Source organism: Leptodactylus fuscus, chromosome 6, assembly GCF_031893055.1.
Source record: "Leptodactylus fuscus isolate aLepFus1 chromosome 6, aLepFus1.hap2, whole genome shotgun sequence".
NCBI classification, from domain to species: Eukaryota; Metazoa; Chordata; class Amphibia; order Anura; family Leptodactylidae; genus Leptodactylus; species Leptodactylus fuscus.
The window spans coordinates 146,704,269-146,717,181 of record NC_134270.1 but is presented as its reverse complement, the minus strand read 5'-3'; positions in this window follow the sequence as shown (position 1 = coordinate 146,717,181).

Here is a 12,913-nt window from a genome sequence, read left to right as displayed (position 1 = left end):
TTATCTACTGAGAGAGTTATCACTGTGTTATCTGTAGTGTTACATAGGGCTGAAGGTGACATCTACTACATTACCTGTACTCAGAGAGTTATCACTGTGTTATCTGTGGTGTTACATAGGACTGCAGGTGACATCTACTACATTACCTGTACTGAGAGAGATATCACTGTGTTATCTATGGTGTTACATAGGACTGCAGAGTCTCTGAGTACAGATAATGTAGTAGATGTTCCCTGCAGTCCTATGTAACACTTCAGATAACACAGTAATAACTCTGAGTACAGATAAGGTAGCAGTGTATATATGTATATATGTTTATATGCCTGCGTGTGTGTTATGCTGCTTAATATATGCTATCTGGGGGCTGTGGGAGGATGGATGAGAGCCCCTATGGTACTGTAATAGCTATCGTAAGTGGTTGTCACTCAGAATTTATCTCAAGATAATAGACCTGAACAGAATATTAATATACTTCTATACGAGAGCAACCCAGGACTTATAATTTGAAACATACTTACCAACATATGGGAGCGGATACTTGGGGGGAAAGGAGTGCAAATATTTACATGCCTATGTTACCATGGCCATGCTCATTGTTTCCGAGTTCTATTCCCATTTTTGTGATTTGGGCAAGCAATGTGCCAACCAATCCACTTTGTCAGAGCGTAGTCCACCTATGTCACCTGTAAAATGACAGATGTAAGGTTCCAGATGTGGGATTCTGGGATTCTAGGAGGTGTCTTCTCTCTTTTCGGGAGCTTCCCAGATTTTCTGGAAAAGGCACATGGACACTGAATAGCTGTTTTCTATGTTCACCTTATTATGTGATTGTTGTCATTGTTGAGAAAAAAAAAGGTAAATTGGACATAATTTCCCACAAAACTCCAAAAATGGGCCATAGAAAAGTGTTGGCACCTTTCAAATTGATGGGTAAATGACTTTGTTTCTAGCATGTGATGATTATTCAAATTCGCGTGTGGCAAGTAACAGGTGTGGGCAATATAAAAATCACAACTGAAGCCAGATAAAAAGGAGAGAAGACTCAATCTTTGCATTTCATGTCTGTGTGTGCCACACTAAGCATGGAGAATAGAAAGAGGAGAAGAGAACTGTCCGAGGATTTGAGAACCAAAATTGTGGAAAAATATTAACATCTCAATATTACAAGTCCATCTCCAGAGATCATGATGTTCTTTTGTCCATGATGCACAACACACTCAAGAAGTTTCCAAACCATGACACTGCAGCTAATCTCCGTGGACGTGGACGTAAGCGAAAAATTGATGAAAGGTTACAACGCAGGATAGTCCAGATGGTGGATAAGAAGCTCCAACCAAGTTTGCCAAAGAAGAAGAGTGGTCCGAAATTCTAGCTGAGAGGTGCAAGAAGCTTGTCGATGGATATAGGAAGGGATTGATTTCAGTTATTTTTTCCAAATATTAAGTTGTGGGTGCCAGTGATTTTGGTTGGCTCACTTTTGGAGTGTTAGGGCCCATGCACACAAAGTTAACGCGAGTGCATTTTAGCATAACACACGTGTATATAATACACGTGTAAAAATAACACTCCCATTGACTTCAATGAAATTTTTACACGTGTAAAAATACGCGCCAAAAAACGCAACATGTATTTTGACGCATTTTTTACACGTGTAAAAAATTTCATTGAAGTCAATGGGAGTGTTATTTTTACACGTATATTCTATACACGTGTATTATGCTAAAATGCGCACGTGTTAACCCTTACGTGAAATTATATAATTTTTGGTCTTTTTTTTTCTCATTTTTTTGTGTTTTTCCAATACAGACAAAGGAAATAAACATGTGTATCACAAAATGCGTCATTGTAATAATTTTCTGGGAGTACTATTTCATTTTCTGGAAAAATTTCAGGGGCGCCAACACATACCTGACCGTAGCCACTTCCGTTACTTGAACATCTGATCTGTGCAGGGTCTGATCTTATTCAGTGTGAAAATTTGATTTGGGGCCAGACAACCCCTTTAAGAGCCCCTGCGTTGAGTCTCCCTATACTAATATAAGAGTTAGTTCGGAGGCAGGTGATGGTGAGCGACACTCCTGAGCGTACGGTTTGATGCCCTATATGCTTTCCTTCAGTAGTAACTGTGAGATCTTGCTGACGACTGGCAATGCTAAAGTCGCAGTCACGTTTCCCATAGGAGCGCTCCTTTATTGCAGAAAGTGTCAGTATGTCAGTGCTATGAGACAAGAGCCTTCGCACACTAAATAATTGATGCTCGCTGTTTATTGTCTTGTTTTTGATTTTTAATCATCATATAAATGAATAAGACATGCAGAGAAATGTCAGAAAGCAGCCATCATGCCAAGAAACCTGCCGCTGGATTAACCAGATCATCTCCAGATAAGAGAGTGAAGGGGAACCTCTCATTGGCAGAGATCTGAGCAGTATTCCCAGTATCACTCGACATAACCGCTCTGTACGACGTGCTTTGTAGCTATATATTGATCCCGGGGAGAGTAATGTAGTTTATAGGCGGTAATACATTTGATCTGCCAACATATCAGGCAAGTTATGTGTTCCTTGTTGTACTGTAACATGTCTCCGTAATATAATATTTCAATATACTGATATTTTGTTTCATGAAAAGAACCTTCATGCTATAAAAGACCATATTAATTCAGCCGTCCCAATACACCATCTGTTACTCCATGTAACACAATACATTCTGACTATTCCCGTCAACTCATACTACACGCGGTACCTATAAACCCGCCATCATGTAAATATATGCTACATCTCCATACATCTCATCCACCATTGGATTCCTCATTACTATATACATACAGTGCCTACAAGTAGTATTCAACCCCCTGCAGATTTAGCAGGTTTACACATTCAGAATTAACTTGGCATTGTGACATTTCGACTGTAGATCAGCCTGGAAGTGTGAAATGCACTGCAGCAAAAAAGAATGTTATTTCTTTGTTTAATTTTTTTTTTTAATTGTGAAAAGTTTATTCAGAGGCTCATTTATTATTCAACCCCTCAAACCACCAGAATTCTGTTTGGTTCCCCTAAAGTATTAAGAAGTAGTTCAGGCACAAAGAACAATGAGCGTCACATGTTTGGATTAATTATCTCTTTTTCCAGCCTTTTCTGACTATTTAAGACCCTCCCCAAACTTGTGAACAGCACTCATACATGGTCAACATGGGAAAGACAAAGGAGCATTCCAAGGCCATCAGAGACAAGATCGTGGAGGGTCACAAGGCTGGCAAGGGGTACAAAACCCTTTCCAAGGAGTTGGGCCTACCTGTCTCCACTGTTGGGAGCATCATCCGGAAGTGGAAGGCTTATGGAACTACTGTTAGCCTTCCACGGCCTGGACAGCCTTTGAAAGTTTCCTCCCGTGCTGAGGCCAGGCTTATCCGAAGAGTCAAGGCTAACCCAAGGACAACAAGGAAGGAGCTCCGGGAAGATCTCATGGCAGTGGGGACATTGGTTTCAGTCAATACCATAAGTAACGTACTCCACCGCAATGGTCTCCGTTCCAGACGAGCCCGTAAGGTACCTTTACTTTCAAAGCATCATGTCAAGGCTCGTCTACAGTTTGCTCATGATCACTTGGAGGACTCTGAGACAGACTGGTTCAAGGTTCTCTGGTCTGATGAGACCAAGATCGAGATCTTTGGTGCCAACCACACACGTGACGTTTGGAGACTGGATGGCACTGCATACGACCCCAAGAATACCATCCCTACAGTCAAGCATGGTGGTGGCAGCATCATGCTGTGGGGCTGCTTCTCAGCCAAGGGGCCTGGCCATCTGGTCCGCATCCATGGGAAGATGGATAGCACGGCCTACCTGGAGATTTTGGCCAAGAACCTCCGCTCCTCCATCAAGGATCTTAAGATGGGTCGTCATTTCATCTTCCAACAAGACAACGACCCAAAGCACACAGCCAAGAAGACCAAGGCCTGGTTTAAGAGGGAAAAAATCAAGGTGTTGCAGTGGCCTAGTCAGTCTCCTGACCTTAACCCAATTGAAAACTTGTGGAAGGAGCTCAAAATTAAAGTCCACATGAGACACCCAAAGAACCTAGATAACTTGGAGAAGATCTGCATGGAGGAGTGGGCCAAGATAACTCCAGAGACCTGTGCCGGCCTGATCAGGTCTTATAAAAGATGATTATTAGCTGTAATTGCAAACAAGGGTTATTCCACAAAATATTAAACCTAGGGGTTGAATAATAATTGACCCACACTTTTATGTTTAAAATCTATTAAAATTTAACTGAGCAACATAACTTTTTGGTTTGTAAGATTTATGCATCTGTTAATAAATCCTGCTCTTGTTTGAAGTTTGAAGGCTCTAACTTATTTGCATCTTATCAAACCTGCTAAATCGGCAGGGGGTTGAATACTACTTGTAGGCACTGTATATAGTCGCTTATATACATGCTAATGGGGCATCATATCCATCACCGGTCCCGACATGTAAATTGTTTTATTCCCAAAATATATCAATTCTGGATTTGACTTGTCATATAACGTTATACGTGCCATTGCTAGGTTATTCCTCCCAGACATTTTTGAACAATTTGACAAATAGGTGTTATCAGTTGTGTATATACAGTAGGATAGATCCAAATGCATGCAAAGCTACAAAAATAACGCATAGGAAATACTAAGATCAAAATGGCACCTGCACCCCCAACGTGTTCTGCCTTCTATCGGTATGGCTTCTCTTCTCTTTCTATGCCATTCCATTTTAATGTGTTTTTATTCTTTTTTACGTATCTCAATAAAGGAGGTTTCATCAAATTTTGCACATAAGACATCATATTGTCAAGCGATATTCAGGTTCTGTATGACACACCGTCTGAGTTTTATGATCTTCAATTGCTTCTGCAAACTGATATGAAAGATCCCTGGACATGGCAACAGACCATTGTTATTAAAAAGATGGAAGCCGGGGAGTAGCAGTGGGCTGAGGTGGACTGTAACGTAACGTGGAAGTATACTTGTGTTTATTGTTTCATAAATGCATAGTGTAAGTGGAGATACGAATCCTTGTAGTATACGGTATTGAAGAAAAGTTCCTGCATCTTCACTTATTTTCCTTCTTCTGTACACTGTACACAGCTGGATTATCAGGAATTACTATCCAGCCCTCTCCTTATAGAAATGTCTCAATTAAAGCAAATGTCTCGTCTTCTCCTCTCCATAGACTTCATTGTAAACCGTTCCCTTCACCTGCTCTATAGAGTTAAAAGGATTTTATCATTAGAATCCCGTTTTAAACTAAACCCATGTAGGAATAGCCTTAAAAAAGGCTATTCTTCCCCTACTTTTAGATGTCTTCTCCGCGCCACCATTCCTTAGTTATCCCGGTTTTTGTCCATATACTAATTAGTTTTTTCCGCAGCACTAGGAGTGGTCTCCAGGGCTCAAACAGCACTGGGGACGTCCCCAGTGCTGTGAGAAAACTATCCAGTGCTGTGAGAAAACTATCCAGTGCCGCCTTCTTCTTGTTCGACTCTTCTTCCCTGTCCCGTCACATCTTCTTCAAAAAGTGCCAATTGCGCATGTCCATTGACATTTTCCTGTGGCCAAATGGGAGAGGCCACAGGAAAATGGCCGACGGACATGCGTAGTCGGTGCAGTTGGCCATTTTCCTGTGAGTGAACAGGAGAGACGAGGCAAAGGCAGCGAACAAGAAGGAGGTGGCACTGGATAGTTTTCTCGCAGCACTGGGGACGCCCCCAGTGCTGTTTTGAGCGCCCCCGGTTCTGCGAGAGACTAATTAACATATGGACAAAAAACAGGATATCTAAGGAACGACGGCACGGAGAAGACCTCTAAAGGTAAGAGAAGAATAGCCTTTCTTAAGGCAATTCCGACTTGGGTTTAGCTGAAAACAGGATTCTAATGATAGAATCCATTTAAGGAGAAGAATATAAAAGTGTACATATACTTTATCCTCTCGCCAACATACACCACAATAGTACAGATTTTGGGAGTTTAAATATGGCGCCTGCTCAGAAGTAGAGCGAGCACCACAACCGCTCAGTCTCCTTTCTTTTACACAATGTAGAATGACTGCGATCGGAGTCTTCACTGATCACAGGCCGGTTCCATCCCCTGCTGTCACAACCCCCACCCCTTCACTTACTTCATGATGCCAGTACTATGTGGCGGGATTGCGAGAGCCGGCCAGTTTCTATAACCACCAGGAGACTTCTGAAGACTCCTAGGTCTGCCATAGCTATATAACTATTAAGGCCTGTAGTAGTGCTAGGCTTTGTAGAGGTTTTGCCGTTGGCTGCAATACATTTGTATTGTACAACACAGGGTTAAACCTTAATCACTTTCTGTCCCTAGATCACAAATAAAAATAACAAAAACTAACATAAAAAATGCATCTAAAAATACCCCATAAATATTTATCCTACAGATTGAACAGAGTAGGGGTAAAAACAAAAATTTTAAATAGGCAAATGGAAGTTTTTCCTCGCTTTGCCTCCCAAGTAAATGTAATAAAAAGTTATGAAAATATTGGATGTTTCTCTAAATCCACCATATTTTTTTTTTTTTTTTTTTTCAATTTTCCAGTACATTGTATGGGATGTTAAATGGTACCATTACAAAGTACAATTTGTCCTACAAGAAATAAGGCCTGTGAATGGAAAAAGTTAAAAAGTTATGGCTTTTGGAAAATGGGGAATAAAAAACAAAAAAATGGAAAAAAAGGTGTGAAGAGTTTAAAGCTGTACCAGGGTCTGAACCCACAATGCGCCAATTGTAACCCTGGTGTCTTCCTATGTGGCAGGGCCTGATACAGAGACTACTTCCTTTGTCCAAATAGCACCTGGTAGGTTGGTTGCCTTGTTACAAATTGTTCATTGGGATAGAGTAGCACCACTGTATGAAATTTAAGGGGTTTTATGTGATCGTTGGGGATCCAACACTTAGGATCTCCATAGATCAAGTGATTGAAGAGGCCACAGTGCCACACATTGTTTGGGGCTGTGCTTGGTATTACAACTCACCACTTCTCACTTGAATTGGACTGAACTGCACTTGTACAGTGTGACCAATGAACATGATGTCATTGCACAGATAAGAAGCTGCAGCCCCCAACTCAGACTCCGAGGGTTGGACCCCACCCATCACATATTGACGGGACACTCCTTTAACTTTTATCCAGAGATTTAACTGGCTATTGAGCCCCGATGAAAACTTTGTAATGGGGCAACAGTTTAGTCCCTTTCCTGCACCTGGGGATAGTGCAACAATTACCATTCCACTCCCTATAGCCAATGAAGTAAGTATAGGATATGCAAAGGAAAAATTCTCTACCAGACCTATGTCTGTGGGGGTCCCAAAGGCCCTCTACAACTTAGGAAGATCCTTTATATTGTTCCCCTATAGTCTACGATACAACCGGTTGTCCGTACCGTTGTACACAGCATTGAGTCTCTTACGTTCCAGCGATGTTTACGGACGTTATATAACCAGACAATCTGTATCTGTTTGTCGGAGAACTGTGCTTGATGGTTGATATGTATCTGGCGCACATATTTCCATACGCAGCATCTGCAACCCATGCTGTGCCAGGCTAGTGGGTGTATCTTTAAATTACAGCTGCCTATAACATGCTGGGTAAGAGAGAATTTATTTTGTGCAAACTCCTAGATGGCATCTCATAGTTGTAACCAATTCCCTCTGGTCATACGAGATAATGATAAATAGGATTCTCCCACCTAGTAACCGTACTACCACTTTCCTGCTATCCCAGTAATAATTAGTTTTTTATATTATTTATATGCCGCAACATATGCTGAGCAGCAGTGAATTTATTCCTACTGTTCCCTGTCATACTCCCTGTAGTGTCTCACATTGATACACATAATGGGACCTTGAAATCTTCCTACAAAAACTCTTGTTAGCAATTCATTACTGCTAAACCTGAGCACTATAGTAAATGTGGCCATACACATTAGACTTATGTTGGCCAAGTCTGATAACTATCTAACACATACAGGGGTGGACTTATCATTTTGTAGACCGCAAGCAAAATTATCTAGTCTGGGGGTTACCCTGATCAAATTTATGCTCCCATTTTTCCATAACCGCCCCCCTTTCCCATTTACAGGTCAAAAAAATGCTCCTTTATTGTCCTCCATATAGTATAATGTCACCTTTACTGGCCCCCACAGTATGTTATCCCTTTATTGGCCTCCACATAGTATAATGTCCCCTTTAGTGGCCCCCACAGTATGATAGCCCTTTATTGGCCTCCACATAGTATAATGTCCCCTTTAGTGGCCCCCACAGTATGATAGCCCTTTATTGGCCTCCACATAGTATAATGTCCCCTTTAGTGGCCCCCACAGTATGTTATCCCTTTATTGGCCTCCACATAGTATAATGTCCCCTTTACTGGCCCCCACAGTATGTTATCCCTTTATTGTCCTCCATATAGTATAATGCCCCCTTTACTGGCCTCCACAGTATGATACCCCTTTATTGGCCTCCATAAGGTGTACTGCCCTTATTATTGGCATTCACAGTATTTTACCCTCTTTACTGGCTCCTCCATCATATTTACCCCTTTACTGGCCCTACACAGTATATTGTCCCTTTATTTGGCCTCAATACAGAATATCGTCCCCTTTTTGAACCCACATAAAGTATATTGCCCCCCTTTTTGCCCCCCTTCACCCACACAGTATACTGCCCCTTTATTTGGCCTCAATACAGAATATCGTCCCCTTTTTGAACCCATATAAAGTATATTGCCCCCCTTTTTGCCCCATCTCCCACACAGCATATGGCCCCTTTTTTTTGGCTCCCAAACAGTTTGTTGCTCCATGTTGTTTGGCCCCCAGACAGTGACAGCTTAGGCTACTACCCATTGGATATTTTACTCACCCCTCCCCACTCTGTCCACTCTGGCCCACCTCCACTTCGGCCTTCAGAGGGCGCTGCACTTTTATGTCTGGATGCTCTATCTAAACGTCATGTCTTGACATTTTTTAGCATTGGGACTTACTGTGCAGAGCCCACTGGAGCCTGAAGAGAAGGTGGACCCGGACAAGAGTGAGTAAAATATTGAGTAATCAAATAGGAAGCAGCTGATTTAAAAAAAAATTAATGCTATAATGCTACCAATCCCTATGGGGCCCTTCTGATATCCAGGGAACCACACAATTGCTCGGCTTGCATTATGGCCAAACCGCCAATGAACAAATATGTAATGTTCAGCTAAAATTCCTTCTGCAGATATCAAAGGAAAGAAGAATTGAACATACTGGATTTCAACATGCCCAATCCTTTCTTCTTAAAGAATATATACATAGGTGCCTGACAGTGACTATCTCCCCATTGAAATCCAAACTGAGCTTGTATGGGTATGGGGAATTTATTAGAAGTAGATTGTATGGCCTAAAAGCTGGTGAAAATGTATGGTATTGTACTCTTATAGTGTGGCCCAGAGAGGTGTAGCCAACCTTGTGGCCAATGCAAGGAGTAGAAAGGTGGCAGGCTACTAAATATCACATTACAGTTACAGATCTTCTTGTGGTTTTGTTACTCTACGTATTTCTACATCTGTTTTCAACAATCCTATAGAAATTTCTGGCATTGGCCACAAAAAAATCTGTTAATAGAGGTGGTGGGATGAATCAGATTTTTGTGAAGTCTATGTCTGTCTCTTTTGGGTAAAAAATATGCAAATCTATTCTCCAGGATGTAATTAGGAGAACAGTGCCTCTGTATGCTGCCCTCTAGAGGGCAGCTTCCTTAACATCATGAATGACTCAGTTAATAAGCCTACTAACATGATGCAGATTTAATTACCAAATTAGTATTTCTATTCCAAAAGGAACAGATTCCCAGCGATGGACAGCGCTGTGTCAGTCGTTTGGACCTCCTCAGCATAGCGCAGGGATACTGATTTGGCAGAGTGAGAGACTATAGACCAGGGTCAGGGGATAATCATACACATTAGGGAGAGTGTGTGCCTACATACACGTACGGAGACATACAAGTCATTCCTGCTCAGCTAGGGATTCTGGGTAAAAAATATGCAAATCTATTCTCCAGGATGTAATTAGGAGAACAATGCCTCTGTATGCTGCTCTCTAGAGGCCAGCATCCTTAACATCATGCATGACTCAGTTAATAAGCCTACTAACATGATGTGGATTTAATTGCCAAATTAGTATTTCTATTCCAAAAGGAACAGATTCCCTGCTATGGACAGCGATGTTTCTGTCTTTTCGGTCAGCATAGTGCAGGGATCCCTAGCTGAGCAGGGATGACTTGTAAGTCTCCATACGCCTATGAAGGCACACACTCTCCCTAATGTGTATGATTATCCCCTGACCCTGTCTCTTTTGGCAAACATTCCTTTAGGCGACATACACATGACCGTGATGGAACGGCACAGACGGCCTTCATTCTTCATGGGGTAATGGACGAGCATACTTACATGAAGCCACACTCTATAGGCCATGACTTAAGCAAAAGCAACAAAGGACCCTCTTCTTCTATTAGACCCAGGAAAGTTATTATTCTAACCATGACAATGTAGCAGAAACATGTATGGACTTTGGAAATGGCACCTTGGGTTCTGAAGAATTATCTTGAGTAGGCTCAAGAGCAAAACTACAGACAATGGAAGAAGTGGAAGAACTTTTCCATGGATTTTGTTGACCTGGAGATGCTTGTCCTCCAATATCGTCACCCTTGCAAACCTTATCAGCCACTTTAGAAAAATAAGCCTGTACAATATCAATGGATTACATGAATAGGGGTTGGCTTCTCATAATAATCACGGTATATGAAAGTTGGGACACAATGTGGATCCATCATCCAGTATGCTACTCCTCCTGGAACCAATACCTTGGTAGACATGATACGTTGACGGCTATTTTCAGTGGCATAAACTGTACATTTGTACATTATGCTTTATCTTCTATTGTAATCCTGACCTATGTCTCCTTCTATTTTTGATCAACCGGTTGTATTCCAACCCCCTCACGAATAACCCAACCCAAACCACTTATTTCTTAACTCAACATAGTCATTATACGATGCCATATATTCCCTAGTGATAGGATAGGATAGAAAAGGACAAATACATAGAAGGTGACCCACAGTTCTCCGACATATCATACATCTTTAGTATACTTTATGATGATCTAAATTTAAACCATCTTCCTTAGCCAGCCAGACATTTTATAGCTTTGGCGCTAAACGGGTTAACACCTTGTATTCCTGGATGTCGTCCAACTCCATCACAGAACATTATGGGAGATGGGGGGAGCGGATCTTTTTTTTTTAATTGGGGCAGACGAGCAGAGGCGAGAAACTTGGCCGAACGTTGGAATAATTAAGTATTTCTAGAGTATCTGGAAGTGAAAAGCAGGAACAGAGCAAAGTCAGGATTACAGCATCCCAGGAGAAGACAAAACTACTGGAGTCAACTCAATAGTCTGAGTTAGCCTGGCTCTTGGTCTCATCCTCATTGAAGTTCTCCCTCCCGTCAGCAATTATGTCTACTTTGTCTATATTTCTTTATTTTCTTCTTAGTCTTCTCTGTCACTTCCTTTGCACAAACCAAACAGCACAATCCAACGTTGTTCAAATAACATTATTAAAAGAACCTAATATTCCATAAAATATACATACAATATAGAAAATATCGTGTTAAACCATGAACCCTATTTCAGAAAGCCACCCAATATTGCCTTCTATAGTGGTGGCCCTCTCAAAGACCTCCCAAATCTATCATAGGAAATATTTTCTGGAAACTAATGGTCAATGTACTGTCTACAAAACAGTTCCTGGATTTTGCCCCATCTGGCCCTGTGTCCTGGTGGATTCCACACCAAACCACCATTGCAAGTATCATAATCAATGTTCCTGGCACTGGTTTTTAGCCTCACCTGACTATGCTCCTGACTTACCTTTGTATACTATACTTATATTCCTACTGACAACCTTCTGGCTCTGTTCTAGACCTAGATTGTGTGATGATACTCTAGTTCATTTATGGTCTCCATGCTCTGCTCCAGTCTTGTTACAGTACTTCTACATGACCACCCCTTAGTCTTTTTCACATGAACATGTTCTGTCTTGAGGTGAAATAAAATAAGAATCATCTGAAGAGAAAGTTCCTGAAGTTGATGTGTAAGACTAGCATAAGGATCTAAGCATCGTTGATGGACTGATGCTGTTTTGGAGATGATCCAAAATGGTCATGTCCTGTAGGGTGTTCCCAGTATCCAGTGGTTATTCCCGATCCATGGTGGACAAGGAAAGACAATCAATAAACCACCAACAGGTTCATGGCACCCAAGTCTCGAACAAAGATTAGACTAATGGTGGGATCCCTCAAAGAGAACAAAAAGTTAATGCTGGGTGCCTACCAAGGTTTTTTGTTTATTGGAGTCCATTAAAACTCTGTGAGGGCCACTATGGGGCATTATATGATGTGAGGGTCATTCAGGGGGCATTATACTATGTGGGATCCATTGAGGGGGCATTATACTATGTGGGGCCATTGAGGGGGCATTATACTATGTGGGGGCCATTGAGGGGGAATTATACTTTGTGGGGTCCATTGAGGGGGCATTGTACTATATGGGGGCCATTGAGGGGGCATTATACTATGTGGGGGCCATTGAGGGGGCATTATACTATGTGGGGTCCATTGAGGGGGCATTGTACTATGTGGGGGCCATTGAGGGGGCATTATACTATGTGGGGGCCATTGAGGAGGCATTATACTATGTGAGGTCCCTTGAGGGGGCATTATACTATGTGGGGGCCATTGAGGTGGCATTATACTATGTGGGGTCCATTGAGGGGGCATTATACTATGTGCGGTCCATTGAGGGGGCATTATACTATGTAGGGGT